General features: G+C 35.6%; 1 protein-coding gene and 1 long non-coding RNA gene across 9 annotated transcripts in view; one reads left to right on the top strand and one right to left on the bottom strand.

Moving 5' to 3' along the window:
- The window catches only part of LOC308193383, a 46,557-nt gene extending 27,672 nt beyond the window's left edge, over positions 1 to 18,885 (top strand). The window contains exon 3 of the long non-coding RNA XR_013949589.1: positions 13,126 to 18,885. This is a non-coding gene — a long non-coding RNA (uncharacterized lncRNA). The remainder of the gene's footprint in view (positions 1 to 13,125) is intronic.
- Positions 1 to 25,052, bottom strand: part of ESR1 (estrogen receptor 1) — a 188,778-nt gene that overhangs the window by 140,569 nt on the left and 23,157 nt on the right. Inside the window, exon 1 of one of the 8 annotated variants that reach the window (XM_080588004.1) lies at positions 18,916 to 23,294. The exons of the other annotated variants lie outside the window; for them this stretch is intronic. The gene's annotated coding sequence lies outside the window, so the exon portion shown is untranslated. Of the gene's footprint in view, positions 1 to 18,915; positions 23,295 to 25,052 lie in introns of those variants that run through there. 8 annotated transcript variants of the gene reach the window in all.

The following is a 25,052-nucleotide window of genomic DNA, read 5'->3' as shown; positions in this document are numbered from 1 at the left end:
GACACAGTGGGTGAAACAGTTTTGAAATATGTCTGTCTATCCATGCAAAATATCTAAGCTGTATTAATGGCTGGAATTCAAAAAGCAGCTTAGACAAATTATTTTCACATGCTACATGTAGGAGTCATGAAAAAATACAGCAGACTGCATCAGTGGGTTCTGAAGTGTCAGAATCAATACAGGAAAAGACTGTAGGCAGTACTGGTAACGTTGAGATGAAAGGTGATAGGATTAGTCACTATTTGGTTGCTAAAGCTTAGCAAAGTTTAAAAAAAAGTCATATTTATTTCTGTATTTAAGATGGATCAAGATTAATTAAAAAAAAAAAAAGTTCGATAGGAATCGGGTTACCTCTTAGTGATATAATTCCGTTGTCTCTATAGTTGTTTCTCTGACCTTCTTTGCCTCAGTAGCAACCTCCATCATTGCCATTTGCCAGCTTATTCTCCTTTCTATATCATCATAATCCTGTAGTAAAATCTCACACATTCTTGCAGCAATAGGATGATGTCACTAACAAGAAGTTTCTAAGAATATACATGTAGAAAAATAAGATATCATTTCAGAATGAGAAGACCCATGCCCAATATCATGCTGCCACTTTTCTGCAAGATACAAAATGGTGGATGGATATTTGTTGTCCCTGCACATTAGAAGAAAAGTACGAAAAGATAACATTTCCTTTTTCTCTTAAAGACCATCCTTCCTAAGCCAAGGATCAAAGGAAAAAAGCAGTGTTTCTTGAACCTAAGTTGGTTAGGAAACATTTGTGTATACTTTCATGCACTTAGATATAGTTCTTCTTAAGTGAGAGCTCCCTAGAAATTATTGGGTTTTGATCCTTTCCTTTTTTGCTTGCTACTTCCCACAAACAAGATATCATTCCATCAGATAATGTCCAATATAACACCAGCTACTAAAGAAGATGTACTTTCCCCAATATTTTAACCCTTTTTTAATGTCTGAGGTAATTAAATTAATTGAATGCTATATAAAGTCATATTGTCTGAACCATGCAGTTAATGCATGATCCTAAGAAAGAGGTGCAGCTGAACTGGAAGCAGAGGAAAAATAAAAAATTCCCATGAAACAAGTTGAAGAACAGGATTTCAATGCTGGCATTTCCTGAATGCTCCCAGTATTCTGCTTAAAATCAGAAAGAGAGGAGAAGAACAAAGATTTAATGCCTACTTCAGAACATGGCAGAAAGAACAGAGATTCAGACTCATCAGGAATTAGGGCTGCTTTCTGCAGAAAAAGAGACCTCAGCTGAAGAAAACAGGAACCAAGCTGTTGATGCTTAAAACTAAGAAAGGAAAGGAGGAAGGGGGAGAGGGAGAGAGAGAGGGGAAAAAAAAAAAAAGACAAAATAATTATATTTTTTTTTAAAAAAAGGCCAACGGGGGACAAGAGACAACGTACAAGTTAACACCTCTGTTACAGATAAGAATAAGAAAATTCAGTCCTATCTGTTCCAGAGGATGAAAGCAGTCAAACAGGCAATATCAGACAAGGTGTAACTTTCAATAGAGTGGCAAGAGGACAAAAAAACTGGTGTACATGCTTGTACTTGAATGCTAGAAGGCATAAGAAATACGATAGCAGAAATGCATTGTCTGGCCCTAAATGAAGGCATGGATATCCTAGGCATATCAAAAAATTAGTGAAATACCTGTAATGCTAGCATGCAAAATACACAGGCAAAGTACATAGGTTATCAATGATAGAGTTACTCTATCTTAAAGAGACCTTAATCAAAACAAATGAGTGAGCTAAGCACCTCAAAAAGTAGCATTGACTTTATAAAGACTGAAATAACAGACCTAAACAGGAAGTGTTGAACATGAGTCTACCAACCAAAATGATGACATGGTTTGTGATATGCCTAGAAACATGAGACAACATGGAGAAAACACGATAATAATGGCAGATTTCAGTTATTCCTATGAAAGTAAATAAACTGTATCAGGATATAATACAATGACCATTTTAAAGACATGATCAATTATTGCTTCATGGAGCATATACTTAGACATTCCACAACACAACAGATGTAGTAGTGTCTGGCTTGGTTCAGAAATCCTGAATAGCTGAAGAGTCCATTTATAGTAGAAACCATAACATATCCAAATGTGCCACCTGTGCCGAGGTATGAAATTCTGAACACCCACCACAATTGTCCTCAGCCTCAAAAGGCCATGAAAATAAAGTCATATTAAAAAGGAACCCACAGGGGGAGCTAAGAGAATTAAATCTTTAGAAGTGGCCAATCGACAACACCATTACAGGAAAACAGAGTTAGGAATGGTTTGAGGAAAGTCAATGAAAAGTGAGCAGGGCAGGGGAGGTAGATTAGAAGCAAGAAGACAATCTTCCAAAATCTGAAGCAGTGTATAAATGAAGAAAACAGAAAGGATGAGGAGCTCTGGCAGATTAAATGTACATACACAATAAGTCAGACCAAAGAACTTGTTTAAGAACCAACAAAAGAGAAACTAATACAGAGAAAATAATACTATGTATTTCTTGTATTTCTTGAAACACATCAGGAGCAGAAGCCTGGCAATATGTCTATAAGGCCAACTGAAAGTCAGGGTACGAAAAGAGCAAGCAGGGAAGAAAAAAAAACAAAAGAAGAAGAAAAATGAAAAAAAAAGAGCAATCTTTTGCAATATTGTGTAACAGTAACTGGAGAGTTTTGTAAGGAAACCTGAATTTTCTTAGTGAAGACTCAGGAAAAGTCTGAAATTCAGGTGAATATAGAATAAGCTATAGAAAGATTTTACAAAATTAATATAAACAAATTATCAAAAACAGGTGGTATTCACCAAAGACATTTAAAAGTATTCAAGAATGAAATGACTAAATTATAACAATGAGCACAAAACTCTTATAACTGCATTCGTACAGTATAATTGAAGAATGAAAAATATGGCAACTTTTAGAAAACATTCCAGGGTAGGTCTGTGAACTTGCAGGCTGTCCAGGTAAATTAATAGAATATATGGAAATAAAGTTAAAAGAGACACCTGCATGAATATGATGAAGTCAGGAAAAGACAACAGAGTTGTTTTTTTCTAAGGCAGACCTGCCTTTTTACTCGTTTGGTTTCTCTGATACAGCTGACACTGTCTACGTCAGTTTTCAATAGCCTTTTACTGAAGTCTTTTGCCAAAACTGCAAGGAACTGCTGAAGACCTTTGCAAAACTGCATGACCAGCCACAAATTAGTAGATGTTCAAAGTAAAGATGAAAGTACATAAGGAAAAATAATGCTAAATTTACATGTACAACACCACAATGATACACCCTGAACTGGCCATTACCATGAGGGAGACATGATAGATGTTCCATGAAAACATCAACTCAGTGCTCAGTTTAGGTCAAAAAAAAAAAAAAGGAAGAAAGAAAAACAAGTGTCAGGAATTCATAGTGAAGGGACAGAGAACAGAACAGAAAACACTACCATAAATCTATATATAAATCTATGGTTTGTCAATATGTGGAGTACAGGTGCAGTTCTAGTCACTTCCTCCTAATGAGGATATGGAAGGATATAAAAGGTTCAAGATAATAAGATGACTGAAGGCCTGGAATGTATGAGGGATAAAGGATAAAGTAAACTGTGAGTGCACTCTGAAAAAGACGTAATTTGGAGGGAGTATGAAAGGTCAACCATATCGTAAGGGACATGGAGAAATTCAGTGAGCTTTGACTACTTGCTCTCTGCCAGTGCAAGAACCACAGAGCATCAAACGAAGCCATTAGGAGCCAGGTTTAAAACAGCAGAGAGAATTCTTCATATGGCAGAAATCTCATTGCCAAAGGATGTTGCAGATGCTATAGGTTCACCTGGATTCAAAGGGACACAGAAACTTAGAGAAATCCACTGAAGTTCACTAAATTTTCAAACTCTCCATCAGGCTCAGGAAGTCCCTAAACTAACTGAAGACATGGAGGGTATTAGAGGGAGCATATGCATTTACTGTTCCCTTTTGCACAGCTTTTACCTTCGTCTCTGCTAGCAACAGGACACTGGGCTAAAGCAAAGGGCAAGGGCATGCTCAATCTTTGAGTTCCTCCAGTCATATGACCTCCCTACAATTCTTGCTGAGGGGGTTCCAACACGTGTAAAGAGGTGTAGAAAGAAGGTGCTGCAACACACCTATGACCTATTGAATAGGTCTTACTTAACCCATAGGCCTCCGATTATGGCTCTATGTCTGTGCTGTTGGTAATCTGAAAATAGACCAGGTCTGTCCAGGTGCTGCACAGTCTAACTAAAAAACGAGAAAGAGACTAGAAGCACCTTTGCCTTTTCCGCAGCACTTGATTAGAGTACACCAGAACAGACTCTAGATTCAGCACATTATCTTGGAACATTAACATGCAAATATTACCTTGTGCAGAGAACCATTCTACATTCATATCTATTTAAGTAAATCCAGTCAAACACAAGTCATAGATATTCACAGATAATCAGAAATCCTTCTAATAAACCTGATTATTTAAGTGCACTGAATGCTCTGCAATAGTGATACACATGAAGTAGTTGTAGCCTGCTGTATACTGTAATTCTTACCACTTCACACATTTATCTGTTTGGCTCTTACAAAACATTGTTATATGATTTGAGATACACTGTAGGACTGCATTATAGAAAAGATCTAGTGACAGTGATGGTAGTTAAGGTTGTGCAACAGTTCTTTTCATATTTTCAGCTGCTTGTAACAATTTGGGCTGAAATTTACTGCTGTGATTTGCTGTGCTGTGCACAGGCAATTTTTTTCCATTGACAACCTACAATGTTTCCAGGAACAACACTAATGGAAATGCATAATTTTGGCTGCATTAAAAAAAAAAAAAAAAAAGTGGCCTTTTATTGAACATCTAATGCATTTCTGTATTTTGAAACAGAGATCAAAGACGCAACAAAACCTATGTCAGAAGGGTCTTCAAATTCTCTGTGAAATTCTACTTCATTTTGGCCAAAATAAAGTTATCAGCTAAAATCTCTCAAGAGTAAAAATCTCTCTTAAGAGTAAAATTATTCTACAATGTCATTCCATGTGTTTTAAAATCATCTAATTTTACATAAACTTTCAGCTCAGCTGTTCTAGCACTGCTTTTTAGCTTAAATAGCACAATCTGAATAGCACTACCTGAAGATTATGGTCCTTGATTTACAGCATTGTGTCATATCCCTTGTACCCCTTCCAGATCTTCTCCTTTCAAAATACTGGTTCTACATTTTGTTGATCATCCTCTACTTCAAATTAATTTCCTGCCACAGATGTGACTTGAAAACTGATAACTTAGATCATATACAGTATTCCAAAAGAAGCCTTAAAGAGACTTCTTCAATTACATAAATATTTCCCTATATCACATTATACAAGAATGACTGAGGTGAGAAATGACCTCTAGAGATTTAGTCCAACACCCCTGCTCAAGCAGGGTCATGCAGAGCATGTTGCTTAGGATCATGTCCAGTCAGATTTTGAATGTCTCCACAGGCTGAGACTCCATAACCTCTCTAAGCAGCCTTTTCCGTTGTCTGACCATACTGACAGTAAAATAAATAAATAAATAAATAAATCCTACATTCAAGCAGAATTTCTCATGTTTTGGTTTGTGCTCATTGCCTCCTGAATTCTGAAGTCAGTATGTAGTTATCCATTCACAATTTTCCTTATCAAATAACAGATACTGTCTTTGGAAATATTTAATCAAAGTATTTACAAGTTGTCAGATGATAAAAATATGTTCCATGGTAAGTTTTGATTTCACCTTCAGTCATTTCCATATACAAACACTTATTCTTTTCAGTCATTCTGCCTGTATCATAAATCGTTACTGAAAAAACAGGCAAAGAATGGTGGTTTTTTGTTGTTTTATTTGTTTTTTATCATATATCAACTGTTTCCAACAATGTCTTCACCTTTAGAATATTTACTCTAAGAAAATATATCTGATTTACAGAGGAGGTGAGAACTTAAAGCTGCTACTTATGGTTCAGGTCTATATTTGAAAATAAATAAAGTGCCTTATAATGTTAAGTCCTGAGAAAAATAAGTTCTCAAAAGTCTCTAAATTCTACGAATATGGAGTGCCCAATATTTATCCCATCCACAATCTCTAAAATAAAAATAATACAACCCTATTGGCTTCAGTGATTTTGTAATGGTTTCTTATATTAAATCACTAAAAAAAATCATAAGGGAATTAACTTAAAGTCTCCATAATATCAACATTTAAAATAAGAACTTTACCATACATTACACAATGATGATGAAAAGTGGAATAGTTTATTCATGAGTTATGCAACTGGTGTTCTGTGCCTGAAGAAGAAATATTACAGAAATATCATGCAATCATGTAATTACAATTCTATCACATACTATGCATATACAATAAAGCTGAATTAAAATAGCAGTTATTACAATTTTGCAATCTTTATACTTTTCCTTTGATGATCAGTATTTACCTGGTGAAACCATCACTGCAAAGGTAATTAAAGCATCTCTCTTGTTAGCAGTAAGGCATCAAGTATATGCATCTATGTGCATCTGATTTCCTAAAGTGCAGTTTCACAGCTGAGAGAATAATTTAATGTAAATGGAGAAAACACATTGTTTCCCAGGCCACATGCTATTACATGTGCCAACAGACTGACGCACTAAGAAGTTTTGTGGTATCTACTGTTAGCTACTAAGATGGATGATTAAAAAAATAAATAAAAAATAAAAATCCTTATTCTCATACATACAAAACAACATTCCAAAAACAATTGTAAAGAGGAAAGAGGAAGGTGAGCAATGTTTATAGAATAACCACAACAAACTTCCTATTCTTTTTTAAACGTCTTCAAATATCCCTCTTGATTTGCAGTGGGAAAAATAAATAAATAAATAAACTACAGTCACCAGGAATTTATTTCCAACTATTCTGTCCATTTTCCTTTTTCTCTTCTTGGGTCAAGTCAGTAAGAAAAGGAATGCTTCCAACAAAACTAAGAAGCCTATAAGATGTAGTTCAGTTCTCCAGGGAAGTATTGCATTGTGTTCAGATTGTGTTCAGATACACAAGGTAACCAACAAAGGAAGACACTAGCTTTTAGATGATCTGCAGTGACTTAAAGCCAACTCTTCAGAGAAAAATCATTTTGGATATCATAACAATAATAGAGTCTGTTTAGCTGAGGATCTTTAAAAAGTAATTTGCTTTCAGACTCCAGACCGTTAAATTGTGGCACAGAACATAACTAGGACTGATTGTCTTCAGGGGGAAAGGACACACACAGCCATCACAGGTTAGAGTTTGCACACTAGAAGTCACTTTTATGCCAATATGAACAGCAGAATCAGGCACATATCATTTCTACACAGATCAAAAGAGAAACACTCCTTAATCTTAGATAATGGCTTCATGTCAAAACCATTCTGTAACCATTTCTGCAGTCATTGTTATAGCAATCAGTCTAGGACTACTGATAGAAATATTATATCTGTTTTTTTCTTGAAGAGGTTAAGAAACAAGAAGACTAAAGGCAAACCCTTACGTGAAGACATGTTGTGTCATAGACTTACAAATCCAGTGTGCAGTGATGACCATATAATTCTTACTACCTGTCTTGAATCTGCAATGCCATGGTCTGCACTTTCCAAGGCATTGAGAGCACTGTCGTCAATGGGACTTTAGGTTGCACACCTGAACCCGGCCCCAAGGTGGGATTTAGACATCATGGTTCCTTTTCTTATTGCTTATTTTCAGAATTGCGCAATGCAATTCTGACTTACAGGGTTCTTAACCTTCCATTTCTGGTAGCTCCTTCCTAAACCCACGCTGCTCCTTTAGTTGGGCCACAAGAACTGTTTGCAGTTTGAGTGGTTTTCTGCTCCAAGATTAAAACAAACACACGCACACACTTCACACGCTTTGTCTCTTTTTTAGATTACAGTGTAATTCAATAGATGTTGGTGTCAGCCCTGCTGAAGGCGTGACACCAGTTCTCTTAGAGTCACTGACAAGAGAGTTGGTATCAGAATCTTCATAATGTGAAACCACTGTCTTTCTTATTTTCCTGCATTATTAACATTCACATATCTTGACTGTAGTCTTTCTGGTTGTAGTCCCTTCATTTTTGAACAGGTAAATTAATTTTTGTATGGAAAAGGATATTCTTTTTAACAACTATTTTTTTATTTTTTGTTATTTTTTGAATATAAACTCATCTCCAAACCCCTCTACATCTGAAAGGATTTTCAAGTGCATGTGAAAGACATGCAAGTCTGTCAAGATACCTCAGTAGCAAAACAAAACATTACAGAAACCTCTGTGTAAATTCACACAGAGGCATATATACATGTAAAACTAGCATGTATTAAACATGCCAACAGACCATGCTCTTGTGATATGTTGAAGACAGGAATGATATGTGCTTTTAATTCTGCGTTGTAGGCAGTAGGAAATAAAGAAATTATTATTTTAATAGCCTTTTTTCAAATCAGATTTATCACTTGTCAACAGTCAGTAAAGTAATGTAGCATGGTAGAACAGACAATCAGAAATCATGACAAAAAGGTACTTAAAACCTAGGGTTCAGGATTTAATTATTGCAGTCTCAAATAACCACTTCTGGAAAAACAATATGGTGTTGAAAAAAACCCGGCCCTCAACTTACTTCCCACAAACCATCTGTCTAGTCACTTATTAGTTCATCAGACACTAACACACAAACAAAAACAGATATGATATGCTTAGTGTGAATTTACTGATGCCTTCCTTACTCATGCTATGTGAATGAAAATGTACACTGTATTGTCACTTTATGAAAAACTGATTAGGCTCACAAACTTCCTTGCTGCCTACATACACCTGAATGATCAAAGCAGGAGAAAATTAATAACAGATCTTTGATTAACTTAACTGCTTTTGAGAACACATAATTCAAATAATTTAATTTTGCATAATATTTAAATTTAATAAATGTCATTTTTAAAGTGTAAAGATTTGATTAAGAAAATTATTTTTTCAAAATCTCCCCACCGTGAAAACAATGTAAAAACACACATAAACATATATATATTATTTACACGTATTTATATTATTATTATTATATTATATATATTTATATACATTATTATTATATTATTATATTTTTATATGTGGGTTGTATCTACATACAGAAATAAAATCCCTCATTTCATTCATATCCCTCATTTCATCATATCTCTCATTTCATTCCATACACCAAATTCTCTCCTTGACAAAATAAATTGTATTATCGGTATAAGGCACATAATTTCCAAATGCTAAGCTCATAGGTCTGATCCCTTTACCCTTTCTCTCTCTCAGGTAAGATGCATATATCAGGACATGTACACATGTGCCCTTTCTACTGCTGAAAGAATTTGCTTAAGAAACAAAATTGTCAGAAATTCAGAACAGAAAAAAAAAAATACAAATGGTTTTATTTGCCTTCTATGATGAATACTAAACGTACATAGATTATAATGCATATACCTATAGCACCCCCTGGCCTCCAGAATTAATTTTTTGCAAAAATTGAGACTGCAAATCTTACAGAGAATTCCTTGGGAGCAAAATGAGAGAACAATCAGTTTCTACTCTGTGATTCTCATGTCTCTCTAGAGGAACTCTGCAAAGTGATTTCTCTGGAGATTGCAATCCATAATATACAATTGTACAAAATATAAGGGAGAGACTTTCTTCCTCCAATCCAGAGAAAGAGATCATTCCATACACAGATGACTATTTTTCCACATTCCTACTTTCAGTTAAGGTTGCAATACCTACAAAAAAAAAAAAATGTAGATCTCCCTAATGCACAATATTAAGTGTTCAGGATAATAGAAGGAACAGTGGGACTGAAAACCTAAATGCAAGCAAATTTTATTTTTGATTCAATCACAATGAGACTACAGAAAGCATTACTATTTTTCCATTAGTAAAAGATGTTGCTAAGGGGACCCATATAAATGAACAGGTAAGAGAAAAGAGAGAAGAAAAAAAAAAAAAACACAAGGACAGTCAGAAACAAAAATTTTCACAAAGTGTATTGAGGGTGTTTTCATCTGAAGAGGAGTTTGACACAGAAGCAGTTTTTCAAACTAGAAATAATTTTAAAAGTAGACAGCCCTTTACAGATAATAAAAATAAAAAAAAAAAAATAAAGGCATATTCTTTAAACAATCAAGGACATGTCTGTGAATAGAATTGTGCTCAATAATAGACAGCAATATTTCACATTACTACTGCACTATCATCATGAAGATTTAAAGAAATCTAGCAACATTTATTAAAGAATTTCCCAGCCATCCCTGCCTAATAAACAGCATAGCAATGGGGAAGGTTCTCTGGAGTCACACCAAAAATAACCAGCAGTCAGAATTAGAATGAGTGGGCAATGGGTTAGGAGTGGCAAAGAACCCACACATATGAAAGACCCAGGAAAATTCACTTCTGAGTCCTGTACTGAAGTCAGGTAATTGATCTTCTTCCCTTACACCCCTCACTTCCATAAAGTATAATCTAATACAATAACTCATGTTTATTAGTAGATTTTTTTTTTAATTATAATCTCTGCCTTGAAAATGGCTTACAGAATTGTATCTTTTCCAGTGGTTAATTACCCCCTCCTTAAATATTTGTACCTTTTCCCCAAGTTTTTGACCTTACTGTATTTTCACCTACTATCTCAAAGAGATTTATGTTATATAAAACCATTATTTATATTCAGAATTTAACAAGACAACGGCATTTCTATGGCTGATTCCCTGTGGCTGAAACAAAGCTAGACTTTCTCCTGGAGCTCTCCTACAGCTGAAGCAGGGTTCAGTCCACAGCACCAGACTAGAGATTTTCCGAAGTAAAATCCCCTGAAGCACACAGTGTGGAGGTCAGGTTCCTCACCACCAGCTGTCTTGCTTTCCAGGCTTGTTGCTATCCTGCTAAACTACTTGCTAGGGGGGAGTACATCCACAGCATGTCAGGAAAAGGATGGAATACGTTGTTTATAATTGCCCTATATGTGGCCAAAATACAATATCAATTGTTTGTTTGAGCTAAACTAAACAAACTGCCCAAGGGTCGTCTTTTTTTACCAGCATTTTTTTCCTCTGTAAACTTGGAGCAGTGCTTTAGCACTCCTTCCCAAATAAAATAACAATATTTTTTTTTCACTTGCTGAAATACTTAGTGAGGAGGTGTTTCTTCCATTTCTCCATTTTTGTACTCTCATTTCTAATTTTTCAGCTGTGAAAAGTTTATTTAGAGGTAAGAAATATACATACCAACACTTCTTCCAATCACCTTTAAAAGAAAAAGCTGTTGTGGAATGAACAAAGTAATTCGGGTAAAATATAAAAACCCCTACTCTGCCCATACAAAATAATAACCTGAAAAAGCTCACATGTTCATGAATCCAATTGTCCATACTATTTGGCTAACTCACATGGTTTTGCAGGACAAAATCTATTAAAATCACTGAAAGGTGTATTGGCAACTCTTTAAAAAAACTAAGTAAAACATACAGAAATCTACACTGAATGTATATTTCAGAAACACAGCAGTTTAAGTATAGCAATACTTTTCAAAGCAAATGCAAAACACTTTCAGGTCTGAAAGCATAGATGTTGCGGGAACAAGAAGGGGCAGAAGAACCAAGTGGTGTCTCTCCAAAATGAACTTCTTGATGTATGACATTATCTCTGTGTTCATTATAAACAGTAATATTTACATAAATGCATGCATATAGGCATATTCACACGTATATATGAATATATTCATTGCAGAGTGAAGCCTAAGTCTTCCACAAAATTTGTTCAAACTCAGAGAAGGAAGCAGCTGGTCTCCCAGAATAAAAATAAATAAATAAATAAATAAACAAATTAAAAAAAAAAAAATTAATCAAAGCTTCCTGATCCACTCAAGACTGGGAAGAAAAAAAAAAAGTGTCAAACACTTCTTCAACATCTGAGCAGTTTGAACATTCCACTGCTCTAGCTATGTTTCTCCTATCTGCTCAAGGCAACGTGTGCAAACCTTCCTGCTGCTCACGTTTGTTGTAGAAGTGATGGAGCTGATAGCTGCATGCTCTAGGGAGACCTCTAAGTGGTCTCTGCCATCAGCAGGAGGAATGAGGAACTTTCCTGAAGGAATCAGGGAACAGCACACAGACAAGAAGCTACTACACAGAGCAGGCAATGAAGTCTTGATCAGTAGTGTCATCAAGCTGAGAAGCTGCAGAGAGAATGCAGGGACAGTGAAGAGGCTAAAGCCTGGGGGAAAGAACAGAGAGCAAAACATGAAACAGATGGTGACAATGAGAAGACAATGAGCAAGAGGGAAAAAGTGGTGACAGCCAGCACAGAGTTTGTCAAAGGGAATAAGCATTAAGAGTTTCCTCCTGAACAACCAGGCATCCAGTGTAACTTCAACCTTACGCTGCAGAGGAATAGTATGTAAACAAACAACAATGCCTGTGCACTACAACCTGCTACAGTGAAGCTGAATACGCCTTCCGGCCTAAACCAAGCTAGAATGTATACTACCAATGGGTCTTGACAGTAGTGTTCGCAGTTCAGCTGACCTAGAATTAAATTCCTCCTTCACTACCCCATTTCCAGGGGAAAGAATGCTACAAAGATGACTTTTCTTCAGGCAGACTTGTTCAGGTTTCTTCACTAAAATTTGCTATGTTACATTCTGCAGAACAAAAGGGCTTAGCCAGCAGACATCATTGGGATGGAGGAGGCCCATGCATCTTGATTAGACACTGCATCAGTTACCTTTCAAACTGATCCACAGGTTAAAACCAAAAAAAAACATTATACACACACAGGGGAGGTTTCTCCACCTCACAGACTGAAACATCCGAATCAACTAAAAGAACAAAGATGTTGGTTCAAATACACACAGAACTGGAAATCAACTTTCCTGTCCTGGTTGCCAAGAAAAAGTGAAGAAAATTGCTGAAACCGAACCACCATGTTCTTTCATAACTATTTTATTTTAATTAATGACTCCCAGAACAGGCTAACATCCTCTGAAGTTAACAGGCAATATGGAAAAATAACTTATTTTGCTATTTCAATTTAACAGCCATTCTAGGATGAAGAGAATAGCTCTGTTGTGAGGAATGGAAAAGAGAAGAAAGGATGGGGAAGTACGAGGAAAGAGAGGAAGAACAGGAGAAATGGAAGGAAAAGGAGCTGTCATCAAGAAGCAAATAATGTCATTGCTCTCATTTACGAAATGGGGCTAAGGTTCATAGCTTAAAGTTCATGAGTCTCAATGATTTTGCAAGAATCTATGAACTCTGACAATACAGAACAGTGAATTCATTTTGCATTAGTTCTTCATTTCAGCCATAGCATTTTTTCATGTCCCCAGTGATGGCTTTTTTCAGGTTAGCAGCATCAAATGTTTCATGAAAGGAAAGGGAACAGATCACAAAAATATTATCAGTCATTGTATCCACATGTATCCATTATTATAACCCTGATGGTACTGTAGAAATAATAATAAGAAAAAAATTGGTCTTAAGTCTGCATTCCTAATATTTCTTCATGCACGTATCACTCCAAAATTACAGACATCTTCTAGGATAGGCTTAATAAGACACTCAATGAATGAAGGTCAAGAATAGTAATTTTGGTAAGGTAAATCATTCTACAGAGACAGAAAATGTTGAGAAAGATGGAAAAGACAGAAAGGAGGGCTGGGGAGCAGAGATGCCAAGAAAGGAAATTGCGTGAGAGATATGTGGGATGTGTAGACTAGGTAAGGAAATAATATGAAAAAGAAGAGTGAGTGATAAGAAAGTGAAAAGCAAGATGAAAGTGGCCATAAAAAAGCAACAGATACTAGGGCCTAGATCCAGAAAAGCTCTTATGTTCTTAACTCCAAGTATGTTATTAAATATATGAAGTACACCACAAATAAAGTTAATGATGTACTTAGCAAGACAGACAAATTTAAATATATATATATATATATCAAGGAAAGAAGAGTACAAATCAAAGAGTAATAATATCTAAAGAAAGAAGAAAAAGGGTCAGCAAAAGACTAAACACAGAATATGAGCCACCCTTGTCACAGGGCGCTTTCTTATGAGGAATATATGCTATCAGTATTAATGAATATTTGTATATACTACAAATCATACACAATAATTTCTCAAATTAAAAATTGCTGGATATAACATAGGGTTATCATTTGACAAAAGAAGCAGAGATAATTGTATAACAGAAAAGTTTACAACGATATAGATGCAAATGATAACAGTTTAACTGTAATGAGGTACAAATATCATCAAGTCCAAACTAGTTACACATACATATCCTACATACACATACTAGGATACACATACATATCCTTTCTTCTTTAAAAGTGAGTTTCACAGATATGAAAACAATCAGAACTATAATCAGTTGAGAGCAAGCATTTGCCTAGAAAGTATGAATGACATGTGAAAACTTTTTAAGAATACTTTACTAGCTGTTGCAAAAGCTACAATTCAACAAAATAGCATGGCTCAAAAAAAAAAAAAAAAGGAAAATTAAATTTGACTTAATGAACAACACGTGAAAAATTATAAATTTAATAATAGTCTGGGGGCATCAAAACTTTAGATTCTCAAACCATACTTGCAATCTTATGTATGTCCAAGGAATAGATTCATAAATTGAAAGCAGGTAAAAGACACCACTTCAGGAACTCTAGAAAATTATTGACTGAAACAAAGGGTCAGAAAAAGAAGGCAGCAGTTCAGGCAATGAAGGCATTTTTCTAAAATATTAAGAGAGAAAAATGAATCCTAATATTGACATCAGACCATTTTTAGAATGAAAAGTTAGTATTCTCAGTAACAATGCACACACACACACAAAAATTTACAGCAGCATTCAAGTAAATTGGTTATGGTTTGTGAAAAGCTACATCCTTGTAGCATCTTTGCTGCATCCTTTTTATATCCTTGTAACGACTCACAAGAATGTTAAGCAATGGTTACTGATATTACATTTTGTTAGCAAGTATGTCTGAAAAAAAGTGCCAGAAGTCTTACAAGAGCTGGCCAATGACTTCTCTGAATATTAACTATGATTTTCTACTAAATCAGAAACATTGTGGAAATCTAGGGGGGAAAAAGGCTGAAATTACATTAAAATTTTTAAAAGAATAAACAGGATTCCAAAGTAACTTATGCCCAATGTCCGATTATGCTTTTAAGGGAAATCAGGGTTTAAATTAAGAAGTAGAGACTAATATAATATCAACCAAGAAGGTTATATAGTGTTATGCGTACAGTGATTCCTTTTAAACTACCTGAACAACTATTAATTCAAGATTAATAGTTGATGGAAGCAATAGCATTGTGTGATGTACTTTTCCTACTGTAAGGCATTTGATAAAATAGCTAGACAATTTGATTAAGGTAAGAGTATGAAACAAAACAAATTGTCATATATTCAAAGTGTTAGATTACAAAAATGTAATTGTGAACAAAGAAACATCAACAAACAAGGATGTCCTACTGCGATTCAGAGGTTGTTTAACAGCTATACTCTTTCATATTTTCCTCAGTGTCATAAATGTAAGAATAATAGCATTGCTAATGAGATGTGCAGAAAAAAATGAAACATTTAGAAGAAATATGAATAAAAAATACTACTTTTAATGACACAAAACAAACTGAATTGTTATATAACCTGCCTTAAGGTAAACAACATAAATTTCTGCTATAGCTAAATCCAAAAGCATATATCTAGAGGAAATATATATATATACACAAAATATATATATACACGTGCAAGCCATTGCATAGTGCTCTGTCCCAAGGAGAAAAGACTGACAAAGATCTGGAGTACTAGTAGGCAGCTGAACATGAACTCCCAATATTACCCTGTGGCCTCAAGGTTAAAGCAATAATATAACTAATAAATAAATAATAATATAATAAATAATAATATAATATAATGTAATATAACGCAATAGGGTAAAATGGAAGAGTAAAAAGAGTCATATTTGCCTCTATTTCTCACTGACACACAGCATCTACCAGGATACAAGGCCAGAAATAGACAGCACATTTTAACATTACAGATAATTACCCACTGGAAAACTACTCTGCTTGTCAGGACTGATCTAAAGCATTCTTACAATGAAGCAAAGAGTTTCTTTCCTAAATATATATATAATTTCAGACAGAAAATAATTCAGAAAGATCTTATAGGCTGTGCTACAGAGGAAGTCAGCCAAGATGGTCAGAATAGCTCCTGTTCAGCAATGCAAGTTCTGCAAACAGGACTATACACATACGTGGGAATTAGGCAAATGTTACAGCAGTCAGAAGATGCATTCCCTGAGGTGCCTCTTATAAATCCCCACAGTATCACGATGCCAGGAACAATTAAAGCCGAGAGGAGAACTGCATGTTTGGGACAGACTGCAACCCACAATGATGTGAAGACTGAGCAGCTCTGCTGCTCAGACCTTTCTAACCCAGGCTGAGGCTTTTCCAGCTCCTTCAGATGGCTGCAAGTGCAAGAGGAAGCTGACTTCTTTTTACTTCGACTACACATTTCTCAAATATACAGAACCAAATACAGTAACTTGGTCACCACAGAAATCATACTGTCAGATTGGGTGGTTTTCAGAAAAGAAAAGCATGTGCTAGCAACATATCAGCAATTAATAAAGTCACTAGGGCATATGTATCTGGCATATTTTAGAATGTAACATATTAAAAAGTAGATAGCACAGGGGATTCATGATACAGTACAACTTAGAAAGATTCATTTAGAATAAATAGCAAGAAACAAAATGTAGCTGTCAAAACAATCTACTTAGCAGAGGAAGCTATTCAATTGCAAAACACTATTTAAAAGGAAAAAGACAGGAAAACTCACTGGAGGTACTCTTAGGCAGCTAGAACGTTAAAATAACCCTGCACTGAGAGGGACATGAATGTGAGGTATCTGTATGTTTTTACTATTCCTGACTAAACTGTAGCTGATGACTGTCTATATGTTCCAAAAACCTCAGAGACAAATTAACTTACTCCCATATAATCAGGTAAATACCAAGTTTGGGAATGAATGGAAAATAAAACCTTTAGACTATAAATGAATGTTTCATGGTGCAGCTAAACACATAACCCACAAGATAAGCAGATATTAATTTGATAGTGCCTGGTATGTAGAATTTTTGCTAACAAGGAGCCAATTTTTAATAGCAATCATAAAGCTCTTAAATTAATCATCTACAGAGGGGCAAGCAAAGCCAACAAATCCCCCAAAATATTGCTTGATTTCAAAACCAGTAATTGCGTAGAAATAAAGAAGTTGCTGTAAAGGAACTAGCAAATGGACATGTAGAAGAGCAAAGAGTTCATACGTAGTACACAGAATATGCTGAGTGATGTGAAGGAAACTTGGATAAGCAGCACACTTAATTACCAATGTGGCGAAATTATTTGAAGCAGTTCTTCAAAAAAATGAACTTGTTGACTTAATGGAGGACAACAGAAGATAAAATAAAAACTGTGGCATACTAAATGTAAAAATGCGATAAGACAAGCCAAAAAAAGTTTGAGAAATAACTTGCAAGTGTTAAGGTGGGTTTTTTTGTTTGTTTGTTTGCTTGTTTTTTTCCAAGTACATCAAGATTAGGAAGCTTGCCAGAGTGTCTACAGGTATGGTGAGACATAAAGGTGTAAAAGGAGCACTGAGAGAAGATTAGGCTATGGCAGAAAAACTAAATGAAATTTTTGCATCCATGCTTATAGCACGGACCTGAAGAGGAATTCTCATAACAGAACCTTTCTTAAGGGGGGCTGTTGAAGTATCTGTCTGAAAGTTAAAGTGTCAGTAAAAGAGGTTATAGAAAAATCATCAAAGAGAACAATAAGAAGTCACCAGGAGCAGCTGGTGACTTTTAAGGGTAAAACTCTTAGTATTAATGGACAGGAAAAAGACAAAATGGATTGCCAACTCTTAAAAGGATGTGGGAAAGAGGAGGAAGAGAGAGGTAAATTTAAGTTAGCTGAGATCAGGTGTCAAGACATCTCTTCTGGGTAATTTAACAGAAACTGCTACCAAGAACACAATTAGAGAATCCTTAAATACAATATCTGAATAAGAGTCATTGTGGAAAATTCTCTATGAGGATGTTTATTCTATAGTCAAATATAAAAGTAAATTAAATTTATTTGGATTTCTTTAAGTAGTTCAGCAAACTCTGTCTCCAAGAGCTCTCAGAGAAATGGGCTAAAATAATTGCCTAACAGGTAGGACACAAAACCAAATACAATCAGCCAGGTTTTTTTTCAGTGGAGGGAGATCTTGAGGGAATTATTTCTGTTAGTTCCTCTGCTGTTTAATATTTTCTTAAGGAGTGTATATTGATATAACTACTTTTGCTGATGATACAAAGCGTAGTAAGGGTGAGGGCCAACTGCAATGAGTTGGAAAAGGATTTCATAATGTTAAATTATAAAATGGCAGCTGGAATTCAATAAAGATCTGAAGGTTGAAGAGTGTATTAAATAAATGATGGTGAAGAATTTGGCTTACTTGACTAAAAAAAAATGGTGATAGGAAATCTGACCGCCTTCTATAAAAGCAACATTAGGCATAAACACAAGAGGTGTCTAAGCCAAAGAAAGAAAGCTGGCACTGAAAACAAATTCAGTATGGAAATTACAAGACTCAGCTGCCAGAGGGGCAAAGCTCTAGATCAGCTTGTCCATGAGAGGAAAAACAGCCTAACTGGGCTTTAAGATAAACATGGATAAACACTGTGAACAAATTACACAATCTGGTTGCTATGACAGCTCAGCCAATCCAGAATTGGCTGGATTCAATAAGTGAAACTAAAGCAAAAACTTACCAGCACAGAGCAGATGCACAGTGACTTGTGTCTATGCAAAAGTAAGTCCTCATGCGTTATCTATGCTGAAATAAATTCCTGCTTCTCTCTTGAGATTACAACCAGTGAGTTGCTGCGTGTGCAGGAAGCCTCGGGGTAGCTAACCGTAACTCAGTCATGTTATCTCATGTTGGAGGTAACTAACAGTACCTCGAGCCTTCTATCACCAGAGACATAATTAGATTTAAGGCATTTTCAAGGGGGAAATAATGTTCCACTTTTATCCAAAATGTCTGTTTTTCCTTTGGATCTTTCTATGACAGCAGATGTGGGTTTAAGTGTAGAAATAGGCAGGCTCATATGATGGTCAAGTCTTTTGCAAGCAGAATTATGATTTGCCAAAGTAGACCCAGAGCTGAGACAAATTAGTGACAGATTAGTTAGCTAGCACAGAGAATGCTATTAGTTAATTAAAATAAGCTGTGTCCATGTTACCATCTTTCTTCACAGTAGTGAGGTTTTGAAGTGATTTCCCCAGTGCACTGGTTTGGTATGTGGAGCAGCTGGGGTGTGCATAACAGATTCCTTTTGGGTTAAACTAAACTGGAAGCTCTGCTCCAAAAGTGTCCCAAATGCACCCCAACCCCTCAGGGACCCATTAGGATCTGGACCCAAGAGTGGTTGGTTGGATGGTTTTTACTTCCTCTTTCTCCAGTCAACCACCACAGGAACACATGAACTGTGCCTACACCAGGGAGGCAGTCCCAAGCTGTTACATGCCACCAGGGACATCTGGTCCTCACTGTCCCACCACGGTGCTGCCAGACATTCCCAGGGGCAGTCACTGATGACTGGAAACCTGCCAGGAAGGGCACACCGGGAGAGCATGGTCCTACCCCAGCCCTGATACTCAAAGGGGAGGGCAGAAAGTGACCTGGCTAGGCCAACTAGGTTATTTTACAATTGGCAACAGGACAGGATGAAGGGTTGTATAACACCAGACAGATGATATTGGCTCACTTCATAACGTATACACTTCCCAAGCATAAAAATTCTGCCTTGAGCATAATTAGTCGTCTGATGTTTTGCCTAGTTTTTAATCATTTAAGTTACCAAAGATCAAATTTGCTTAATGGTTTGTCTTACTCGCCTCAGTTTAATCCCCTTAGGGAAGAAAGATTAGTTACTTGTGCTTTTTCCTCATTTAAAAAAAAAATCATAACTGACTCACCACCTAATTCATAAAGTTTCTTCTTGCGTCTCTCTTGACTTAGCTTTCTCTAGCTTTTTCTGTTTTATTTTTAAAGACATTTTTACAAGCACATCCTTCATGTTGCTAGGTTTCAAGAGAAAAGAAATAAGGAAAACAAATCAATATTTTTTTTAAAAAGACAGCCCTTTGTCAAAAGTCCAAAAGGAAGTATAAAGTAATATTGTTCTATTACTTATGTACCAACCTTCCTGATGCATTTTTTCCTAATTTCACTTTTTTGTTCTATACAAAATTGTGTCAGCAAGCAACAGCAAATCTTTTAAGAAGACTAACCAAGAAAATAAGGTGCTAATGAAATAATTATGAACTCATGTGTCATATAATTACAGAATTTCATTTAAGTGGTGCCCTTGCTGTCCTCTTGTGTTCATACATTTGTGTGTATGCATGCAAGCTTATGTGTGTCCAGTGAACTGGCATAACACAGAAACAGCACTGAAGTGCAAAGATATAGCAATGTATGCAACAGATTAGGACAAGAAACAAAACCACCTGAAATGCATCCAGTTTAAACTACAGAAAGAATTTAGGTTGACAAAACAGAGTAATCAGACTGGCTGGGACAAAAATATTACTGCTTTTTACTCTTGTGAAATGTGCCATCAGCTCTCTAATGATCATGCGAAATCAAGGCTTCAGGGTAAATTTCACATCCGAAAGTGTCCAGGCAAGATATCAACGTCGACAGAAAAAGGGCTCTTCTGACACATCCAGAGGTAAAATACAAGTAGAAATTGAATGATTTCTTTGGATGGTGAGGATACAGCTTGGCACCAGTTGTGAACGTATTTGAATACTGGGCAGCAGCACGGTCTGAGATTTATAGTATTTTGGAAGGAATGAGTAGGTTGCTGATTTATAGCAACAGAGTAAGATGAGCCCACAAATATCATTTCTGTCCATTACCTCAAACTTGATGATGTTAATAGAATGAGACCCACGTATGAAATATTTCCTACTTTTTCACTGTAAAATCAAATCTTAGTGATCTTTTTTGTAAAGCCACATTCAGTTTTTTATACCTCCACCTGAAGAAGATACAAGCCAAAACTGTAAGCAGTTACATGGGAGTTACACGAGCTTTCAGAAAACAAAACAAAACCAGAAAAAAAAAATCCAAACAAGATCCTAATTCTGTGTTGATTTGGATTTCAAATCAAGGGCTTAAAAAAAATGCCAAAATACAAGCCCAAACAATTCTGGCCTCGCAATATTTATGTTTAGCTGCCATAGTGGATATAAAGACTGAAGCAAACAGTTAAGACACAATATTGATAGATCTAACCTGTTACAGTTTATGCAGAAAACATTGCTATGCTATTGAGAGCCAAAAACATCACGAATGAAAGCTATCTAGAATAGAATAGACACAACACTAGTAGTTGTATATAGAAATCTAAATGGACTTTTAGAAAATAAAGTATATGAAACATTATCTGCATAGTCTCTAGACTTACTTCTCCATAGATTATTCTTTTCTATTCAATATTTTAGGGTAATCCAACACAAGATAAATGACATTTTTATTATCTGTAGGAATTTGCATAAATATAATTACTAAAATCTGCACATTAATAAAAATAGAGAAAAATCCCACAAAAATGTTATTTAAAAAATAAAAATACTATCTTCCATTCAAAAATTACCCAAGTTTTAACATTTAGACTATAGAATGTACTTAACTGGGGAACTGATAAGAGTCCATCATTTTAGCCATTAATCTACCTTCTGCAGTAAGTGATAGTAACAACAGAAACTATTGGGAAGAAAATAATAATAGAGTTGACCCAAATTATAGGCCTAGGAAATTGAAATTAATTAAACTTAAAATCCTATATGAAAAAGATTTTTTTTTTCAAATCAGAGATCTGCAAATTCCCAAAGTTATACTATGCAAATGCTAATCACCAAATAAACCAAAAGAAAAATATATCTTGTGAAGCTAGTAAATTCTTTATTATCATGTAATTATTTGAAAATCTTTTCCTCCTCCTTTTATCTTCTTTCTCAGACTAGTTACTATCATGAACTGAATGTTGCCAGAATGAGCTTTTACAGATATTTGCTCCTTGGAATGTGGGGTGGGTTTTTTTTTGTTTGGTTGGTTTGGTTTGTTGTTGTTATTGTTGTTTTCTCAAAATTAACAACATATCTTACTTTACTCTTGCAAAATTCAAATGCTCATATCCCCCTACAAAAAACTTTGTAAAAATTTCATTTTCATTTGCAGTGTTGCTGTCAAAAAGGGAAGAAAAAAAAGTTTAATAATTTGGTGAGAAAAGATGTATTCATATTTTAAACTGTTCCTTCTTGAGGAAAAATACTGTGTTTAAATTCCAGTTATGCTATTGAGCTAGAAAAGGAAATGGCCCTCTGAGTCACTCAGTGTAGTCCTTACTACCAAGCCTTCACCCCAAGTAGCCAGCTCACTGTGCTCCTTACAAACAGGGACCTGTCTTAGCCTACCCCTCCCTTGGAGGCTGAACCCTTCTACATTTCCAGCTCCACTCTGAATTTATTCACAGTAACACCCATTTGGTTTTGTGTCAGCAATAACTTTCAGGGCAAATATTTAAGTTTCATGAAGATAAGTAGTATTAAACAAAATCACCTACTTCTTTATGGCAGAAAAAATAAAAATCACTTTTTCTAAACACAAGTAAAGTTACTAACTTTGGGTATTTTTATTTAAAATTGATATCCATATGTTAGTGTGAGGTGTATTAAATGAACTCTGTATACTTTAATGTTTGGCAAGTACATTTTTTACTTACATATGTATATATACATACTTTTTTAGATTTTTTTTGTACCTCTTTTCACTGTTCTTCTACTTCCATTATTGCCAAACCATGTCATGTTTCCTTGTACCATTCATAAGACCTGCAGACTACAACTCCTCACATAGTGTATAGGACTGGAGCTTAAATTTTTCTGTAGCCTCTGAGAGCCTGCAAGATAATTGTTTCTTCACATCCTTCCGCACATCTAGGCATTACCTTTGAAAGCTTCTAGTGATCCTGCAGTAAGATTCAAATATGGTAGCAAGATATCCACAGGAAGTGCTCATTGGCTCTGTCCCTTCACTTTCTACTTTTGCTTTTCCCACAGTACTTTCATTAATTTTACTCTTAATTTTCTCGTTCTCTTTCTGTCGGTGTCTCTCCCCGTGCCAGCCTGTGGTGCCTGAGGACACAGTGCAAAGAAGGAATGGGACAAGAAACGGCTGCCAGAAGTAAGTCTGAATAGCCATGAGGACAAGGTGAAAAGGAAACCTGTTCACTGTCAGTAGCTGCTTCCCTATACGTGACATTTCAGATGGCTTGCATGAGAAGGTGCCAACAAGACATATACAGCTATCACTCCAAATGAATGAATGACTGCTGGCTGAACCAAGACAGCAAAATGACAAGGTCTAAAATATGGGTGTCATTTTAAGACTCCAATCCACACTCGACTTCTGATCTCCCCTAAAATCAACAGTGTTATTTTTCAAGGAATCATGGAATTGCTGTGATTGGGAGAGACTTTGGAGTCCCCTTCATCTGACACAGCACCCTGCTCAGGGCAGGGTCACCTGCAGCAGGTTGCTCAGGGCCACGTCCAGGTGGGTTCTGATGTCTCCCAGGATGGAGACTCCACAACCACTGGGCAACCTGTGCCAGCGTTTGACTGCCCTCACAGTAAAAACAAGGTGTTTTCTTGATGTTTTCTGATGTTTCTTTCAAGAAACAAAAACAGTTGGGCATGAATGAAGGTAGTAAATAAACCAGTAGGGGAAAAAAAAAAAATGTGAAAACGGATTCTCTAATTCAATTATTTGAATTTTACCACTTGTAATTTCTCTGGTCACAACAGAAATTAGCATATCTTTCATGCTGGGAACTCATGCTCACAAGCCTTAGTGCTAAACTGTGGGAAGCATCGTGAAGTCCTGCTGTGAGGTGAAGTCTCAAAATTCCAGTTAAGTGCACGTTGTCATTGTACAAAGTCTTGAAACAAAGGCAAATAGATGAAACTGAATTAGAACTTGTTTTATCATCTAATATACAAATTCACTTTTTAAAACAGCAGTATAGGCACTCTCCTTTCCTGCCTGTGTAATGCTTTATCAACAACCCAACAATTTAAACTTCTAAACAAAAATGGCAGTAGATTAGCTCCTAAATTTCATCCAACTAGCATAACAAAGGTGTTTTTTTCTAATAAGCTCCTCAGACAAGTATTTACACATGGATGCTGTTGTGCCTCTGACACTTCAGGACAAGGAGTGTTTATATTGCAGCAAACCAGAACATAATTTGGAACATACAATTTTCCTTCATCTCTTGTGATGAGGGGAGGAGCTGCACTGATAAGTTAACATGCCTCACCGGTCCTTCTTGTACTTCAGTGTAAACATTAAGTAAATTTTTTCTGTAACCAATGGATTTTTAGGAGGAAAAAAAAATAAGAAAAAGATTTCAAATGGATGTCTAATGCATGGTCATTAGGGTATAGATGAGTAACACACAGAGAAAATAAAGAAATGTGTGATAATGGTCTCTGCACCTGCAAAGGATACAAGTTCCAAGCCAGAGGCCATGATGGGAAATCATGAGATCCCAACTTATTTCAACAGGTCTTTCCCACAAACATTTATTCTTAATTAAAAAAAAATAAATAAATTAGACAAAAACTCTACTCACTATGAATTACCAGGTAAACTTTACCTATAAAGTTTAGACACTGTATTGAAAAAAAAGAATGACAACACTAACTCTAACAGGAACAACCTCTGAAATAAAAAGCATATGACAAATCTCAATGAACACAATTTAAATATCACACAGGATAATTATGGCTCAGCATCGGCTGAGATCAAAATACAGTATTTCACTTCATT

Source organism: Anser brachyrhynchus, assembly GCF_964034855.1.
Source record: "Anser brachyrhynchus genome assembly, chromosome: 3".
Lineage (NCBI taxonomy): Eukaryota > Metazoa > Chordata > Aves > Anseriformes > Anatidae > Anser > Anser brachyrhynchus.
The sequence above is the reverse complement of the archived record's forward strand: the minus strand, read 5'-3'. Positions and strand labels throughout refer to the sequence as shown.